The sequence below is a fragment of the Anabrus simplex genome, chromosome 2, assembly GCF_040414725.1.
Source record: "Anabrus simplex isolate iqAnaSimp1 chromosome 2, ASM4041472v1, whole genome shotgun sequence".
NCBI classification, from domain to species: Eukaryota; Metazoa; Arthropoda; class Insecta; order Orthoptera; family Tettigoniidae; genus Anabrus; species Anabrus simplex.
In genome coordinates this window covers 234,921,034-234,939,928 of record NC_090266.1, presented here as the reverse complement: position 1 = coordinate 234,939,928, position 18,895 = coordinate 234,921,034, and the positions used below count along the sequence as shown (strand labels likewise).

Below are 18,895 nucleotides of genomic sequence, written 5' to 3'. Positions count from 1 at the left end.
AAAAGTCGTCAAAGATGATATTATTCTTATTCTTATTCTTATTCTTATTCTTATTCTTATTTGTTGCGGCTTTTGTGTTGGTACTCGTCTGCCGCATTTCATTTTGTACAGTTGGCAATGTGCTGCTGCGTTTTTGTTTTATACACAGACACTGAACATGGCGACCGGCAGCAGCACACGTGTTTTGGTGTACCTCCGAATTTGTTGTACATAATGTGTAAATATGCAGTGTTTTATTCATGTGTAATAAATGTTTGAATCACCTTGTGAGTGATGTGTTTGTGTCTGCTCGTTTGGGGCAGTCTGGTCCTCCATTTTATTTGTTTCAAAATTGTATTTGTGCGCCTATGGAACTGAACTTTGTTATGTGCGGCCGATATGTTGTTTCGTCGTTCGCAACATTATTCTTATTCTTATTCTTATTCTTATTCTTATTCTTATTCTTATTCTTATTCTTATTCTTATTCTTATTCTTATTCTTATTCTTATTCTTATTCTTATTCTTATTCTTATTCTTATTCTTATTCTTATTCTTATTCTTATTCTTATTCTTATTCTTATTCTTATTCTTATTCTTATTAGTACTGTGGTGTTTGATAGCCTGGTGGGTTGTTTTAACACGAAGAAGTCTGTATTAAGACAAGTACAGACATCTAGTTCCCGAGCGAGAGGAACTAAGCATATTCCCTGAAATCCCCGGCCATGCCGAAAATTGAACAGGAGGCCCCATGAAAAAAAAGGAAGCCAGACTGGCAATTCACTCAAGAAGTCCTATTATTATTATTATTATTATTATTATTATTATTATTATTATTATTATTATTATTATTATTATTATTATTATTATTATTATTATTATTATTATTACGATGTGTCGTTGCTGGTAGAGTCGTGTATGTTGACGAAATCACACATCAATTATCTGTCCTTATTAGCATTGTATACTTTAATTATGAACGTAGGAACATAAATTTAACTTGATTTGCTATGGTTGGATAGGCAGGAAAGCTGTGCATATGCTTGAAATTTCCGCCTCAAAGCTGGTGACGATTTATGACCCACGACACTCTTCCTTCGCACAGAATAACTCACGAGCTAGGGGACGGGGAATGTTATTCTCTTAATCTTGGGCGAATGGACTTAATTAATAACCCCGTCTGAGACGCCAGCAGGTAGTTGTTTATATCGTCACAGCGGGCAAAGACAGGTTCTGAGCTACGTTATGACGGTGGTCCTCACTTTTCTTTTGCTGGATTTTACAGCGCTGCAGTGTTCTATACATGCGTATGATTACAGAATTCTACTATCCAACTTCGTAGGCGAACGTGTTCAATGGCGTTTTATGGTAGGGATGGGATACAACTGTGCACTTGACCATTGTCGGAATCCTGGTTCCCTTTAGTAACATTGCATGCTTTAATTATGAACGTAGGAACAAAAATTTAACTTGAATTGCTATGATTGGGTAGGCACGAAAGCTGCGCATAAAATTGAAATTTCCGCCTCGAAGAAAAGGTCTTGAAGTTACCCTTAGAATTTTAACGAAACTCTCACAGGTGTTACAAAACAGAGTGAAGGTTTACGTTTTGCAATGGTATCTTGGAGTGTATAGAAAATGAACCTTCTATTTTTGCTATGGGCTTTACGTCGCACCGACACAGACAGGTCTTATGACGACGATGGGATAGGAAAGGCTTAGGAATTGGAAGGAAGCGCCGTGGCCTTAATTAAGGTACAGCCCCGGCATTTGCCTGGTGTGAAAATGGGAAACCACGGGAAGCCATCTTCAGGACTGCCGACAGTGGGGCTCGAACCCACCATATCTCCCGATTACTAGATACTGTCCGCACTTAAGCGACTGCAGCTATCGAGGTCGAATGAACCTTCTTCCTACTAGTCTTTTATCAATTATCTGTCTGGGCACTTTGTATGAATTTATCCCTGTTTTACGGCCAAATTTCTTCCCTGTCGTCAACTCTACATAGAGAGACGTATTCACTATTGTGTGTTTCTGCGTAGGTTTGTGGTATGAAAGTAATAAGACGAACACAAACACCCAGCCCTCGAGATAGAAGAAATACCCAAATTTGAAATCCCGACCCGGCCGACAGTCGAACAAGTGACCCTCTGAACAGAAGTCCACTGTGCTGACCATTCAGCCAAGCAACTGGACAAACATTCTTCAGCTTATCTCAGGTTATCCTGGGGTCGCTGGAGCCATATGCCCCATTTTTGGTTTTTGCTGTGCCTTCCCTGACAATATGGGTTTTCCTGGTGAAAATTCCAACCCGTCGCTGAGGTAGACTGCCAGCAGCTAACCCACTACAGTAATCAGAAACCTCCCCCTTCTAAGTAGAAAACGAATAAATATATTACATATGGTGCAGAGGGTCTGGTTACTTCATACTGCATACAAATAGACGTACAATGACTGAATAAATAAATAAATAAATAAATAAATAAATAAATAAATAAATAAATAAATAAATAAATAAATAAATAAATGAATAAATAAATACATTTAAGCAACCGGAAGAAATGGTCGGATGTCAATGTAGCTTCGTACACGTGCACACTATCGGCGGGTATGTAAATTATTAGAGTTGTAATTCTCTGTGACAGACCAGCCACAAGAGTGCAGTAGTTTTCTCCGTGTCTAGTGATGTTGCGAAGCCTGGTAGGGTGTATAAGGGGCGTGAACAGAGTCAGATTTTTGAGTGAGCACTATGCAAGACAGGAAGATGCCTCGTACTCGTGGGAGACAGCATTTTCATCACCTGGAAGAGTTTGAATGAGGCCTCATTGTGAGTCTTCATTCGGACGTCTGGTCGTATCATGCAATATCGAGATTTGTAAGGTATTCCGATATGACCGTGGCCCGAAGTTGAACTGCATGGGAACGTGAGGGCAAGCATACACTTCATCAAGGCTCCGGTCGACCACGTCTGACCACCACAAGGGAGGATCGCCGTGTTGAGCACCAAGCATATCGTAATTTTTTTTGGTCGGAGACTAGCAGTAGCCGTACCAGGGAATTACCGTCCCATGCGTACGCTGCCGTTAACACCACAACACAAACGGCTGCATTTTAGAGTGGTGCCGTGACCGGGAAACATAGACTGCTGATGAATGGCGTCGCGTTCTGTTCAGCCATGAATCGAATTCCTGCACTCTCTCGGAATAGCACCGTCTGCAAATATAGCGGGGACCTTGGGAGAGGTCATGAGAGATTCTAGTGTTAAACGTGTGGTGAAAGTGTGTGGCGGGAAAGGGAACTAGGGTAGAGTGTTATCCAGGAACTAGGTTGAGGCAGATGTTGAGAAAACTAGAACAGAAGGAGAAGGGAAAGGAGAAGGTGGTAGTGTTTCACGTTGGTGCCAACAACGTAAGGCAAGCAGGTATAAGTATCAAAATAGTTGGGAGCGTGTGGGATCTGGTAAATGCAGCACGGGTGAAGTTTAATGAAGCGGAGATAGTAATCAGTGGAATACTGTGTAGGAGGGATACTGACTGGAAGGTGATTGGGGATTTAAATGAGCCTATAGAGTGGGTATGTGGGAAACTGGGAGTGAGACTTCTAAATCCTAATGGATGGGTATGAGATAGGGATCTGCGCGCATACGGCCTTCACTTAAACCGCAGTGGTAAGTATAAGTTAGGTAATTGGTTTAGAAGGGTTATAGGAAGGTACATTCAGGGAAACGGGGTGGTCTAGGGAGCAGTGATAAGGGTACAGGGATCTGAAATTCACGTAGAGATGACATACAAAATGTTAGTGTTGAACCGTATAAGTAGTTTAAGTAAAGGAATAGAATTATGTGATTTAAATTACCAGATATTGTAATAGGATTATAATCATGGCTTAGAAATGATATAATGGATGCAGAAATTGTCTCACGTAACTGGAGTGTGTTTCGTAGTGATAAAACATGAATGGTAGGAGGGGGAGTATTCATTCTTGTGAAAGAAGAATTTGTTAGCTACGAAAACGTTAAAGATGAGAAACATGAAATTCTAGGTGTAAGGCTCATTTCTAAAGATAATAGGAAACTTCATGTGTTTAGAGTGTACAGACTGGGAAAGGGTAGCGCTGACGCTGATTCAGAATTATTTGATAAGATAATCAGCTATGTGGGAAACGATGTGGAAAGAAGTGTGATTGTAGCGGGAGATCTGAATTTACCAAATGTCAATTGGGAAGGTAATGAGAACGACAGGAAGCATGACCAAAAAATGGCAAATAAGTCGTAGATTTTCACCACAGGTATTCCTGAATTCACAATATTCGTGCTTACTCGCAATGAAGTTTATCTCGGAAATCGATCGTAGATTGCTTAATTAATTTATCGACTTGGGTAGCACTATTTTCTCTTGGGAACACCTTGTCGGTTGGCATAAACTATGTCATTGGCGAACGCAATAGCAACTTATGTTCCAATACGCCTGATGTAAATATAAGACAAGTAGATTACGAGGAAAGCAGACGGCCAGTGGTTAAAGAAATAGATGCTTGGTCATAGTTATTTGGTAGAGGGACAGGTAGCTGCCAGAAGAAGAATGTGTGAAATTACCGAGCAACTCGCTCAGGCAAGCTCAAATTCCGAGAATAGCAGGGTGACCAACCTTCAAAGGTAAACAAATGTTAAGCGACCTTGTGGGAAGGGAGCCGAACTATTGCGATATGACTGACCACTACTTTGAGGAGAATATCTCAATGCCCAGCTGATCGGGTGGTTATGAAGGAGTGTTCCAACAGTAGTTTTATCATAGGAGAAATATTATAACCATGTGTAGAGTCAATTATTCATAATCAAAAGTGTTAGTATAAGATAAATCGTGTAACTAGAAAGTCTGTTCGTCAAGATCAAGTTCGTGTGTGTGACGAAGTGTACTTGAAGACGCCAATCATGTCTGGATACGACGGTTCTACAACAATGTCTCGTGTCTCAGTCTGCATGGGTTAAGCGAAGCAGGACAGCCGTACGGACTTCGGATGACACGCTCGGCAATCTTCAAATGAGTAAGTGAACTGAAATCTAAGACGTTGTTTATTCTAATAATATAGATAATACTTTTGTTAAAGGCGAGAGTTGTTCAAAGGTAAATGTCAGTAGCATAACTTGCACCCAATGTTAGTCATACAATAATAATATCTCAGTCGCCACCTTGTAAACAGTTTGCCATTCACGCACTATGAAATTAATTATGTTATTTAATTTGAGATCGACGAGCTGCGAAAGAAGACTCGAATTTTGGGATGGTACAAAGTTAAACGTATATTTCATGGAGAAAAAATATTTTTACATGATATCTTCAGTTACAGTAAGATCAGTGAATTTTATTTCTCACGGAATAATAGTGATATAATAAAATTTCCTGCAGAGATATGTTAATGCCTTTTTGACAGTCTTCATGTTAAGGTATCCCGCATGTTGTGATTTTTATGTTCATGGTTACATATTTTACGGGATTGTTAATAATCGCGTAAGTCCTGGAAACCAGATGAGATTGTTTGTGTTCTTTTGAATTAAAAATAAAGCAGCCATTGTTGCTCTATTGAAAGCGATGTTTTTTTTTTGTGGAAGGTTGTTGAAAATTGATTGGCCCGTTATGATGGGGAATGAGGAGCATTTATTGTAAATTTATCCTGAGAGTAAAGGAAGAGATGATTTCTATGCCAGCGGATAAGCAGAGAGATAAATGATAGAAATATTAAAAGTATAAGAAATGCGTGAAGCTCTGTCTATGGAAGAAAAGGGGCAATGATTTGTACACTCAGGAGCACGAATGTCATTTGAGGTCTACGATTATATAAATAAAGATAAATGGAGAAGTAAGGACGTAAGAAAGTGCTCACTACAGTGATAAAAAGGACCTAATTGACATATGAGAACCCATGCAACCAATCAACGGACATCTACTTATGTAACCCTTGTAGGTGAGCTAAGATCATGTTTAACGAAAATAATATCAAATGGTTTTCATCTAGAAATGTTGTAAGGAACAGGATGTGGCAGGTATAACGATATTTTGGATTTGATGTTAACTTCATCCGAGAGGTTTTCTTGCGCCATGTTTTGAACTGATAAGTTTACTGCATGCTGTTATGAGAGATCGTCGAGTTGTTGTATGCCAGGAGACAGCCATGAATAATCCACACCAAGGTCATGGTCGACGCTGATTTCAATGATAACATTCTTAGACATTCAAATCAACAGGTGTCGTAGAAATCAGTAAATTAACTGTTCAGCATTTTTTAAATTGTGAATAACCAAGTGCGTGAATCGGCGTGTATATAAATTAGTGTAGGATATTAGCATAGATGTTTTTTTCAACGGTGTTTTCCCTTTGATTACTTTAGCATAGGCGGAGACTGACTGTGGTTATAAAGAAATGTAGATAGATTTTTAAGATGGGAGATTCATCGCAGTGCTTAGTGTATTGTCAGGTTCATGATAGCTCGCGTCATTTTAACTAGACATCATCTTAGATTCACTTCTTGTTTGCATAATAAAAGGAAACATAATTATAAACGTGGCTGAACAGCGTACCCCACAATTACAAATTTTCTCATCTGTGAATGCAGATGAGGCTCATTTAGAAATTATAGAGGTGTGTTATGTATTTTTGATATGTTCAAGTAGTTTGGATCCCTGTGGGACCAAATATGACCAACGCTTGTCGTATAAATGGAAAAAATAGAGGTTCAGTTGACTAAAACTCAATTAAACTTGAGGTGATTGATCTCCCATCTGTTTACACTGTGATGCCACCATTACATGTGTAAACTTGTTGATAAAGAAACAAATCAATCATTGACAATGAATTGAAAATAAATTTTTAGGTGTCAGATGGAGACATTCAGTCGTGAGAGGCAACTTAATCTATGTAAAAAACCACTGCAATTTAATTTAGATGAAATTTGTAAAGAGAAGCAGTGAATCCCAAAGACTATTAAATGTTATGAGTTATATAATTATATGTGTGAAGACCACTAATTGGCAATTTGTGATGAATAATGCTAAATTTTAGTCACCCAGCTTCAGTCATTAACACATATTCAAAGTTCATGTTCGTAAATAATAATTGAGTTGCTCGAGCAAAGCATATTTTAGAGTGTTATGATTGTCTAGAAACGACGTAGTTAACTAGTGTAAAATTTGTTTAATTAATTACACTCGGTGAATTAATTAGTGATGACACCTAATTTTGAACCTCCATTATTAAATCAGTTAGTTCACTTTGAGGATGAAGAGTTGTCTTTTGTATGTAATCGTCGCCATAAGACCTATTTGTGTCGGTGCGACGTAAAGCAAATTAAAAAAAAAATTATATATACTTTGAGTTCATGACGGTTTTACACTTGCCACACACATGCTTGAGGCGTGGCGAATCCAGAAAGAAGAAATAACCGCAGAGGAATAAGTGCGAAGGGTGCAGTATAATGATGTGATATTTGTTTCGTCTAGTATGAAGCTGGTGGAAGACAATACAAGTTAGGTTTACTACGCCATTAAAACGTATCCAAAATTGGCAAGAAGAGCTTTTTTTTGCATTATCGCTATTAAATAATGTTGCAGAAGAAGTGAATAACAGTTTTGCTGGCTGATTTATTTCAAGGATGCCGAATGTCCTTTTACTTTGTGATGACGTGCTAGAAAATGATAACCATGAAATAGTTATACAGTATTTCTATCGTTCTGTGGTCGATTTAATAGAAAGTTCCCTCTGCACTACAAATAGTTGAGAAAGTTTTAATAGGGATCTAATCTTAATGGTTTGTTTTAGTCTATACATACACGTGTATGTCTTTTAATATAAGTTATAAAATAGATTCACTGTGACAAACATTTCAATGGGAACTAAACATAACAACCTGAAGAAGAAAACTCATGAAAAAGGAATTTAATTTTTTCACAAAATAATGGGATGAGAAATAATTGTCATAACAAGATATGATCTTGTTAGAGCTGTACCTTATACACTGACTGACAGAGCAAATGCAACACCAAGAAGGAGTGGTCAGAACTTTATGCCAATTGCAGGGTAGACTGACGTCACTGAGGTATGCTCATGATGTGAAATGCGCCGCTGTGCTGCGCACGTAGCGAACGATAAATGGGACACGGCGTTGGCGAATGGCCCACTTCGTACCGTGATTTCTCAGCCGACAGTCATTGTAGAACGTGTTGTCGTGTGCCACAGGACACGTGTATAGCTAGGAATGCCAGGCCGCCGTCAACGGAGGCATTTCCAGCAGACAGACGACTTTACGAGGGGTATGCTGATCGGGCTGAGAAGGGCAGGTTGGTCGCTTCGTCAAATCGCAGCCGATACCCACAGGGATGTGTCCACGGTGCAGCGCCTGTGGCGAAGATGGTTGGCGCAGGGACATGTGGCACGTGCGAGGGGTCCAGGCGCAGCCCGAGTGACGTCAGCACGCGAGGATCGGCGCATCCGCCGCCAAGCGGTGGCAGCCCCGCACGCCACGTCAACCGCCATTCTTCAGCATGTGCAAGACACCCTGGCTGTTCCAATATCGACCAGAACAATTTCCCGCTGATTGGTTGAAGGAGGCCTGCACTCCCGGCGTCCGCTCAGAAGACTACCATTGACTCCACAGCATAGACGTGCACGCCTGACATGGTGCCGGGCTAGAGCGACTTGGATGAGGGAATGGTGGAACGTCGTGTTCTCCGATGAGTCACGCTTCTGTTCTGTCAGTGATAGTCACCGCAGACGGGTGTGGCGTCGGCGTGGAGAAAGGTCAAATCCGGCAGTAACTGTGGAGCGCCCTACCGCTAGACAACGCGGCATCATGGTTTGGGGCGCTATTGCGTATGATTCCACGTCACCTGTAGTGCGTATTCAAGGCACGTTAAATGCCCACCGCTACGTGCAGCATGTGCTGCGGCCGGTGGCACTCCCGTACCTTCAGGGGCTGCCCAATGCTCAGTTTCAGCAGGATAATGCCCGCCCACACACTGCTTGCATCTCCCAACAGGCTCTACGAGGTGTACAGATGATTCCGTAGCCAGCGTACTCTCCGGATCTCTCACCAATCGAACACGTGTGGGATCTCATTGGACGCCGTTTGCAAACTCTGCCCCAGCCTCGTACGGACGACCAACTGTGGCAAATGGTTGACAGAGAATGGAGAACCATCCCTCAGGACACCATCCGCACTCTTATTGACTCTGTACCTCGACGTGTTTCTGCGTGCATCGCCGCTCGCGGTGGTCCTACATCCTACTGAGTCGATGCCGTGCGCATTGTGTAACCTGCATATCGGTTTGAAATAAACATCAATTATTCGTCCGTGCCGTCTCTGTTTTTTCCCCAACTTTCATCCCTTTCGAACCACTCCTTCTTGGTGTTGCATTTGCTCTGTCAGTCAGTGTATAAATATCCCTAAATGATAATGGCATGTGGCCTCCGGACAGGCCGGGTGCAGGTCTTCCAAACTGGCACACTATCGGCCACCTGCAGGTCTGAGAGGATGGGGCCCTATCTAAGATTAATTCCGATTTGGAATATGGTACAAGCAACCAATTCCAGAGACAGAGGAATCAACCAATGACAGTTGGAATCCCCGGCCTAGCCGAGAGTCGAACACGAAACACCCTGCATCAAAGGCCATCATGCTAACCATTTAGCCATGGCACCGGACTTACTTCTAAATAATTTCCTGGTATTTTAATGACTTGTTTTACTACATTTCCCATTATTAATCCGTTGCATTTACTTCATGAAATTGGTTTATGGGAAACTTTTCTAAGCCATAAAGCCATCAACAATGCTGACAGCCCTAAGACTATTGAAAATGGGAAGGAAAATATTTTTATTTGGATAGACCGGACAGAATGTCTCTTTTTCGTGGTGAATAAATGCACAATACCAATATAAATGGTCCGTTATTGGAAAATTTATTATGTCTATTAACGGACCATTCATATTGGTATTATGAATTTACTCATTCGGGACAAATATTGCGGGTTCCCTATGGGAATCAACATCTATATCATCGTACAAATGTACTTCTCAAAACATATTTCTGCCTGGTCAGCCGGCTGTACGATATAATAATAATAATAATAATAATAATAATAATAATAATAATAATAATAATAATAATAATAATAATAATAATAATAATAATAATAATAGGGGCTACCTGGTCGAGACAGTGAAGGCGTGCTCGGTTAACCCGGAAGGACGTGGGTTAGTTTCCCCGTCGGAAGTCGACAAATTTAAGAAACGAGATTTCCACTTCCGGAGTCCCCAAGGTTCACTCATCCTACAAAAAGAATGAGTAGCAGATTAATTCTGGGGGAAAAAGTGACTTGACGTAGAGTTAACCACTCTACCGCAATAAGTGCCGAGGTTACGCTACTTTGCTATTTGCTTTACGTCGCATCGACACAGATAGGTCTTATGGCGACGATGGGACAGGAAATGCCTTGGAGTGGGAAGGAAGGGGCCGTGGCCTTAATTAAGGTATAGCCGCAGCATTTGCCTGGTGTGAAAATGGGAAACCACGGAAACCCATCTCCAGAGCTGCGGACAGTATGGTTCTAACCCACTATCTCCCGGATGCGAGTTCACAGCTGCGCGCCCCTAACCGCACGGCCAACTCACCCGGTCAATCTATAAATTTAAGGCGAACGTACAGCTTGGGTTCCCGAGACCTATATTTCACAGTCGAAATTGCAGTTTGGTACGTTTACATAGCGTGAAAATGATTCCAGTTTACATTTTCAGTTACTCCCGAAGGGGTACAATGAAACCAATTCTAGCGAAGTATAATTCTCATCGGGAATTCCTCTCTCATACACAACAGCTTTCCTGGCACTATATCGATGACCAAATGGAACATTTAACTCCGAAAAGAAGAAAGCATCATTTTAGAAAAGATCAAATTAGCAAAAGGCCATGGATTCCCTAAATCACAATTTTTCTCACAAACAAATATCACCAGAGAACAAACTAACGGGAAATAAACGCGCAATTTAATCAGAGGATAAACCCAAACTATGCTGTGACAAGAAAAAAACGAAGCTAGAATCCTAGACAGTTAACAAAGTTTAAATTTCGAAAATACCAAGTCGCAGTCAGAGAATACAGAAGAGAATGCCTAGGGTAAATAACTCAAATATTCTTATGAACATTTTCAATTTACATTACATGCTTATGTTAGCCTCGCATGACCATATAATTCGTTATATGGCACGGAAATCGCCTAAATAATGCAACAGAAATAGAAACCCGAAGGTCCTATCCTGGCAGTTACATAACAATAATACTTCAAAATTCCAACCTATAAATTCTCTCCCTCAAGCAGAAGATGGGTCACGACGATAGTTCAAGTCTACGTTTAGAAAATAATCCTTACTTTGCAACCAACCAACACATGCGTTGAAACAATTTCACTCGTACACGTAATGAAGTCACACTCTAAGGAAATGAATCGCACTTTTATAGGCAGATGGCTGGATGTTGATTGGTCACAGTCAATCGCGAAAAATGATGCCAACGCCGAAAGTGAAATTTATCACATAGATACGAAGTTCAGAGATTAAGGACTAGATAGTACACAGGGATGTAAGAAATGTAGACTAACTGCAGGGGAGGTCATAGCTCTTGTCAAAACACGGTTAAACGAGATTCCTAAAGGTAGCACTACAAAAACGGTGGGTAATTATAGGGAAGGCTGTTCTTATATAATAATAATAATAATAATAATAATAATAATAATAATAATAATAATAATAATAATAATAATAATAATAATAATAATAATAATAATAATAATAATAATAATAATAATGTTACCTCTTTAATGTCCTTTCAGTCGGTGTGCATTTGAAGATACAGCAGGATTCCTGAAATTATTTCCTAAAGGAGTTCTTTAACGTACTGGAATCCAACGATCTGGAAATGTCGCATTTTATCACATTCAAAGGTCACTGACTTCAAGTTAATGTTAATGTTATTGGCTTTACGTCCCACTAACAACTTTTACGTTTTCGGAAACGCCGAGGTGCCGGAATTCAGTCCAGCAGGAGTTCTTTAACGTGCCACTAAGTCTACGGACACGAGGCTGACGTACTTGAGCACCTTCAAATACCACCGGACTGTGCAAGGATCGAACCGACCAAGTTGGGAGTCAGAAGGCCAGCGCCTCAACCATCTGAGTCACTCAGCTTGGCTGTGACTAACGAGGGATTGAACCCGTTCTCTTGGAAGAAGAGAATTTGCAACTAAATGACTGCACAAATGAGGACGACGATGTTCAGTTAATGTCACAAGCAAGTCGTCAGTATGAAATTACCTGCAAATATTTAATTGCGTTAATTCCCGAATAATAATGATATTAATTTTACGTAAGTTAAATACTGTAGAACAAACTAGTTGTATAATTGAAATTATGTGTAATATTTGGATTTTTGGAGGGATTTTTATTAGTGCAGGGGTTGTGTTGGCAGCTACGGCTGAGAATACTCAAATTTCATTTTCATCTTGCATTCCTGTAGCCATAGCCGCGCCGACGAATGCGATAATAAAATAAAATGATTTCTGACAATATTCGATAAGTGCCTGTTATAATTCACTCCACAGCCTGATACATTTTCAGAGAATTTCACATTTTATAATATGTATCTTGTGATCGAAAAGGCCACATCTGATACTAGCTGATATCTGTGACACTAAAACAGTCCTTTTTCGAATATTTCGCAATAATTTTACACCTGCTATTCCCATTCGCTTAAACATTAAAACTCTTCAGATTCATTCCGGTGTTATCTACATCTTCAGCAGTAATGCCACGAGATCATACAACGTTAAATCCCTTATGTTTCTCAGCGTGCCTTGATTAAATTACATCTGCTCTAGGACTACATACTGGATTGGCCTTGAAGTAGAGCAAGACAAAGAAGCCATTCCCATTCGGTGTTATAACTACTGTTATTTGATTCTGTCCTGCCCCTTACATGGCGCCCTGGGTTCGATTCCCAGAGAGGTCAGGAACGTTTCCTGGTTATAAGGTCCACTCAGCCCACGTGAAAACAATTGAACCACGAATAACGGCTGAAAGGATCCATCGCGCTGACCACGCGTCACCTAGGAATCTAGGAGGCCTTCGGCCTGATCAGCAGACACCTGGTAGGCCAAGGCATATAAGGGTTTTTGATACTGGGTGGGGGTGATTATTTTTTCCATATTTTTACTGTTTCTTGAAGGACGCATATTTTTGCATTTGTTTCTTGGCATAGGCCACAGTAGATTGTTGCTTCCTCTGAAGTCTCAATCTCAAATACTGCTGTAACAGTATGGAAACTGCTGGGGTATGTATGGTACTGAGTAATGGCCTGAGGTTATGAAAAGTTCTACTCATTGTGTTGGTCGTGCTGCAATAGCATTTTCCGGTCGAGTGAGGAAGGTAATAGAAAACTGCCTAACTCATTCTGCCTTGTACACCTCCTTATGGCACTGCACTGGTATAATGCGGTTTCCTTTTAACCGTATGCGCTTAAGTGGTGCTTTTTGATGATCTGACCGACCTCCAAGCTGAAGATTTAACATTCATTTACTGTACACAGAGATGGTGGACTGTGCAACGTTTCATGAAACAACAAGTTTCGAAATATGGAACATGTGCTATTGATACAGAAAAGAATCATAAATAGATTTACAGGTCAAGTTTTAATAATCATGGAGTTGCCTCGTTAATACTCGTTTCTGTGAAAGGTGTACATTGTTTAAGGAAACATCTTGGACCAAACACTTTCTGACTGGATGTGAGCAATTCGAACACTGGGCTACCTTTTCTTGTCAGAAAGTGATGATCTACCATACGAAGTGAAGTGATGTAGACGATAGTGACATGATTTTGTCCTTTACACTCTAGTAAAACTCAATAAGGCAACAACAAAACTTGGCAAAAGAGCTATGAACAAACCTGAGAATTATTGTACAGTTTTCTTGTCTAGCTGGCTGCAACTTTCTCTATGACTTCTTACATTCAGCAGTGGCTAAGGCAGGGATGAATCTGAAATCAAACAAACGAATGATATTTAACCATACACGGCATATCTACTCTGGAGGAAAATAAAATCCCAACACCAAGAAAGAGTTGTGCTAGATAAACTAAATTCGGAAGAGTGTTTGCAAATTTCAAAGATGACGCCTATGAAAATTTGAGCGCTAGTCGACGAAGAATTGTGCTAGTCAAATGACTATGACCTTGTAAGGCAGATTTGCTTTGAATTCGCGCTGAACACTTCATGAGCGTTATGCATCGACCGGTGTTGACGTAATGAGGTAGGTGTGAGTCAAAAGTGCTTTTAATGAGACGAAGAAGGCAGTATCAGCAGCTTACCGAGGTTGAACGAGGCCGATTCATACAGCCAGAGGGGCCGATGACCTATCTGTTAGGCCTTTTTAAACAACAAATGTCATAATAATCATCATCATCAAATAATATGGCTTCGAGTAAGTGGATATTCTTTCCGTGATATTGCAGAATGTCTTGGCAGGGGTGTATCCACAGTGCATCGGAGTTGGCAACAATAGTCACGGGATGGCAATATTCCAAGAAGACCGGAGTCTGGCCTCACACCGGCCACTACGGAGAGGGAAAACAGCCGTATACGCCGCATGGCTGTGGTAGTTCGTACTGCATCAACAGCAGCCATTGAAGCTTCAGATGGCACCAGAGTGACACGGCGAACTGTAACAAATCGATTACTTGAGAGACAGCACCTAGCGAGATATCCTGTAACGTTCATGCCACTAACTCCGAATCACTGCCATCTGAGACTTCAGTGGTGTCAAGGTAGAGCTCATGGGAGGGCGGAGGTGTGTTCTCAGATGAGAATCCGTTCTGTCATAATGGCAGGGATGGTCGTAGATTGGTGAGAAGGAGGCCAGATGAGCGTTTGGAACCAAGTTATCTGCGGCGTCGGCACACTAGACCTACACCAGGAGTTATGATCAGGGGAGCGATTTCTGTTGGCAGCAGGAGCACTCTCATCGTTGACCCAAGAACTTTGACAGAGGATTTGTACGTCAGACTGGTGACTGAACCAATTATGCTGCCATCCAATCGTTGTAAAGGATAACGCTCGTCCTCACTGTTACCGAACTTACTCTACAGAGTTTCAACCAGTTGCCTTGGCCTGCGATGTTATGCGAACTTTCACCCATTCAGTAAGTATGGGATATTACGGAACGACAATTCCAGCGTCATCATATACCAGCATTAACCGTTGTTGATTTGACTGACTAAGTGTAACAGGCGTGGGAATCCATCCTACGAAATGACATACGACACCTGTACGACACAATGCATGCTTGCATTCAAAATTGTGGCGACTATAGCGGTCATTAATGTAACACCATGTCATGTGTCTTCTTGCGCATACTTGCACCTGTGAACTGGAAGCTTTAATCAGTTACCTAGACAATTGCTTAGCCTCCAATGCATTCCTCTGGTGTTGGGATTTAATTTTCCTCCAGTGTATTTCGCAAGGTTTAAAGGTTATACTTCACTTCATTAATTAAGATTGCATACTTCATATTATTTAGTCTAGAATGTGACATTACATGGAAATGAAACATGGTCGATAAATGCCTCGAAAGGAAGAGAATAGAAGCTTTTGAAATGTGGTGTTACAGGAGAATGGCGAATGTCAAATGGGTAGATCGAATGACGAATGAAGGGATACTGAATTGGTAAGAGGATAACTATTTTCCTAAAATTGGCCAGAAGAAGAGATTTAATGGCGTGTGATCTCGGAAGAGGCCTGGTGCAGGTCTTTCGAGTTAATGCCATATAGGCGACCTGCGCGTCATTGAGGATGGGCCACTACCTAGGATGAATTCTAATGCTGAAGACGGCACACACGCCCAGCCCACGTGGATTTCACCAATGAAGGTTAAAATCACCGACCCATCCGGGAATCGAACACGGGACTCCCTGGGCGAAGGGCCAGCACGCTAAACATTTAGCCACGTATCCGGACTATAAGAAGAGATAGAATGATGGGACAAATTTTAATACACCCAGGACTTGTTCAGTTGTTTTTCTCGCGGCAAGTTTAAGTGGTATAAACGGTACCAACGTATGAATATGACAAATAGATTAGAGTAGATGTAGGATTTAATAGTTACGTAGAAATGTTTCGCTCAGGATAAGGTAGCATGCACGGCTGCATCAAATCAGTTTATGGACCGATGGCACAAACAAAAACAAAAGAAAATACTTAACAGCAGCCTAATTAATGGGACATACAACAATGCTGTTATATTCATAAAATTTCGTAATATTTGTAATTGTTAATTATAATGATGACGATAATACTCATTGTTATGATGGCAGTGACTGATTTTCAAATGGTGTCATTATACTAGGTTATTTTTAGAGGAGTAAAGTTGTGTAAAATGCATTCTAATGTACCCATCTTGAACCCTTCAACTTACCATTCCATCGTTGGTCGGCCACAGCTGCTGCAGTAGAGCAATATCGAACTCTTAAATCTTGGGGTCGTAGCGGGAATATTTCGGTCACGATCTTAACCAAACTATGGGGTTCAGAAGAGAGCCTAACTACTTGAAATGAGGAGCAAATATGTGCTTACTAACGTTTATTGAATCAATTAAAAGCAAAAATGTATTTATATAAATTAAGTGATCAAGAAAAATTAATTATTTAATGTTTCAAATGCAGTCACATTGCATGGCGTTAATTTTATTAGTTGCAGTATCGAAGAATTTTCTTCGGAGAAAAGTAGAAATATCACAGATTAGTGGACAGCGAAACTAGAATAAAATGAAAGAAAACCTGAAAATCGAGCACCTATTGATCCAAACGATAACTGAGAATTAATCCACACAATCCGTGAAAAATCTGACCTTCCACAAATGAGTTCCAGATTTACTTTTAATTAAGGTTATCCACCAGTCAAATACCCGGCGAATGGACCCTTGATCGAACCAAATTGACTATCAGTTGCATTGGATAGGTTGCGAAATACTACTGGAAAGCACGGTGTTCACTACAAGTTAACGGCAGCATTCACAATTGAAAATAAAATTCCACCAAGTATTGTCATCTCCTGACACCCTTAAGTTATAGAATAATCCCGATTCTGAAACGTGCATCACCCAAAAAACTGTTCAGAAGGAACCAACAACAATTCGATCCGAGAGGATCTTACGTTACGTCGTTCTGAAGGAACAAAACTGCGAAATGCAGGAAACACTTATTCATCATGGATTTAGAACAATGCCAAACACTGAAGTTAAATAAAAAGTGGTAAATCACTTGCAAAATATTCTTATAAACCAACTTTCAGGTTATAAAGGGTTAATAAAATTACAAGTCCACATGGTAACATAAAATCAAAAATCTAGGAATTCTTTGCTTTAAAAAACGACTACCATTACAGATCCATCTACTTATTGTTTGTCCCAACAAACTAACTATAAAGATATTGATCGACCACAATCACCTATTAAAAAAATGAAAGAACGACAAAAATTGAAAATAAAATATATTCCCGGCTGACGAATCGAACCCGCATTCGTAACTCAAGTCTCATATAAACTAGTATCAGCACGCACACTAGCAAAGCAATCGGACGTCTGAACGACAAGACAATTAAGTCCGTAACTAAAATAAAATACTGAAGTTCAATAAACTCAAACGCGTATGGCAAACCGCAGTAAATACTCAATCAACGTTAGCTCAGTACCCAATATTGGATAACACTCACGTTCACGCCACTAGTGATTCCATAATCTTAGGTAAACACATTCCAGCTGGTAAGGGCTGTCGAAACATGGCCTCAATATTACTTAGCTAACCCTCTTCGCATTGCATACACTACTGCAGACACTACCATCGTTCAAGTCACTTCGCGAAACCACCGAATCTAAGACTTGAGTATATACAGACGACACCCTAAACCTATCGTCGGGCCTACATTATGTATACACACCCTAACACTAACATCTATGTACATACACACACACACACACACACACACACACACCTTCCTAAACCTATCGTTGAGCGTAAACTGGGACGTTTTATCATCAGTATACTCCTATGATAACGTGTGATGTCCTAAATCTATTGTCGAGCGGAAACTTGGCTGTCTACGCTTCCTCCAGAATGTCAGGCGAAATCGTAACATAAAAACGTACTATTTGATATTTTAGCTGGAAACCTTGTCGAAACTATAACACACAATGAAACAAATCTTGCCACTGAATGAACACAAGTCGGGAAATGCAACTAAGTCCCTATCTTGTCAATAAAACGTGAAATTGAAAATAAATAACGCTTGGCCAACAATCCACAACTCAAACACGATCTCGACATACGCAATGAACTTTGGATAAATAAATAATGACTTTCAGCACACGTCTAACATTACGTGAATATCGCCAAAACAGTAATCTTCACCATCGCAAAAACCACACTGTAAATCTAGGTTGAGGCCCAAAAATCGCCTACCATCTCACTGTTCCAAACATTCGCATCCATAAACTATCCAGTGAAGCGAAATTCAATGAATCTATACAGCCAGACTATCGCTAATAACGTCTAATATCTCATCCCACAATGTTTCCGATTTAATGATAAATTATCGTCTCATAGTATATGAAATTTACTGAGTGGAAATTTGTTATAAAAGTCAAATAACACCAACCGTGTATTCAGAATGCTCTTCTACCCTTGAGGTCACATAATATAATATTCATTATGTTGACTTTACATGAATCGTCACTTGGACTTAACTGCCAAGAGCTACTACAGAATTGTTTTTCACTGGGAGATCTTGACTTGAAATGTTAATGTGCATCACAAAGTACTCATTTCGAACCA

At 40.3% G+C, this 18,895-nt stretch overlaps 1 protein-coding gene across 1 annotated transcript in view; it reads right to left on the bottom strand.

Annotated features, from left to right (window-relative positions):
- Ddr (discoidin domain-containing receptor 2) overlaps positions 1–13,983 on the bottom strand; it is a 2,443,951-nt gene extending 2,429,968 nt beyond the window's left edge. The window contains exon 1 of the mRNA XM_067140519.2: positions 13,961–13,983. The gene's annotated coding sequence lies outside the window, so the exon portion shown is untranslated. The remainder of the gene's footprint in view (positions 1–13,960) is intronic.
- Between the last annotated feature and the right edge of the window lie 4,912 nt (positions 13,984–18,895).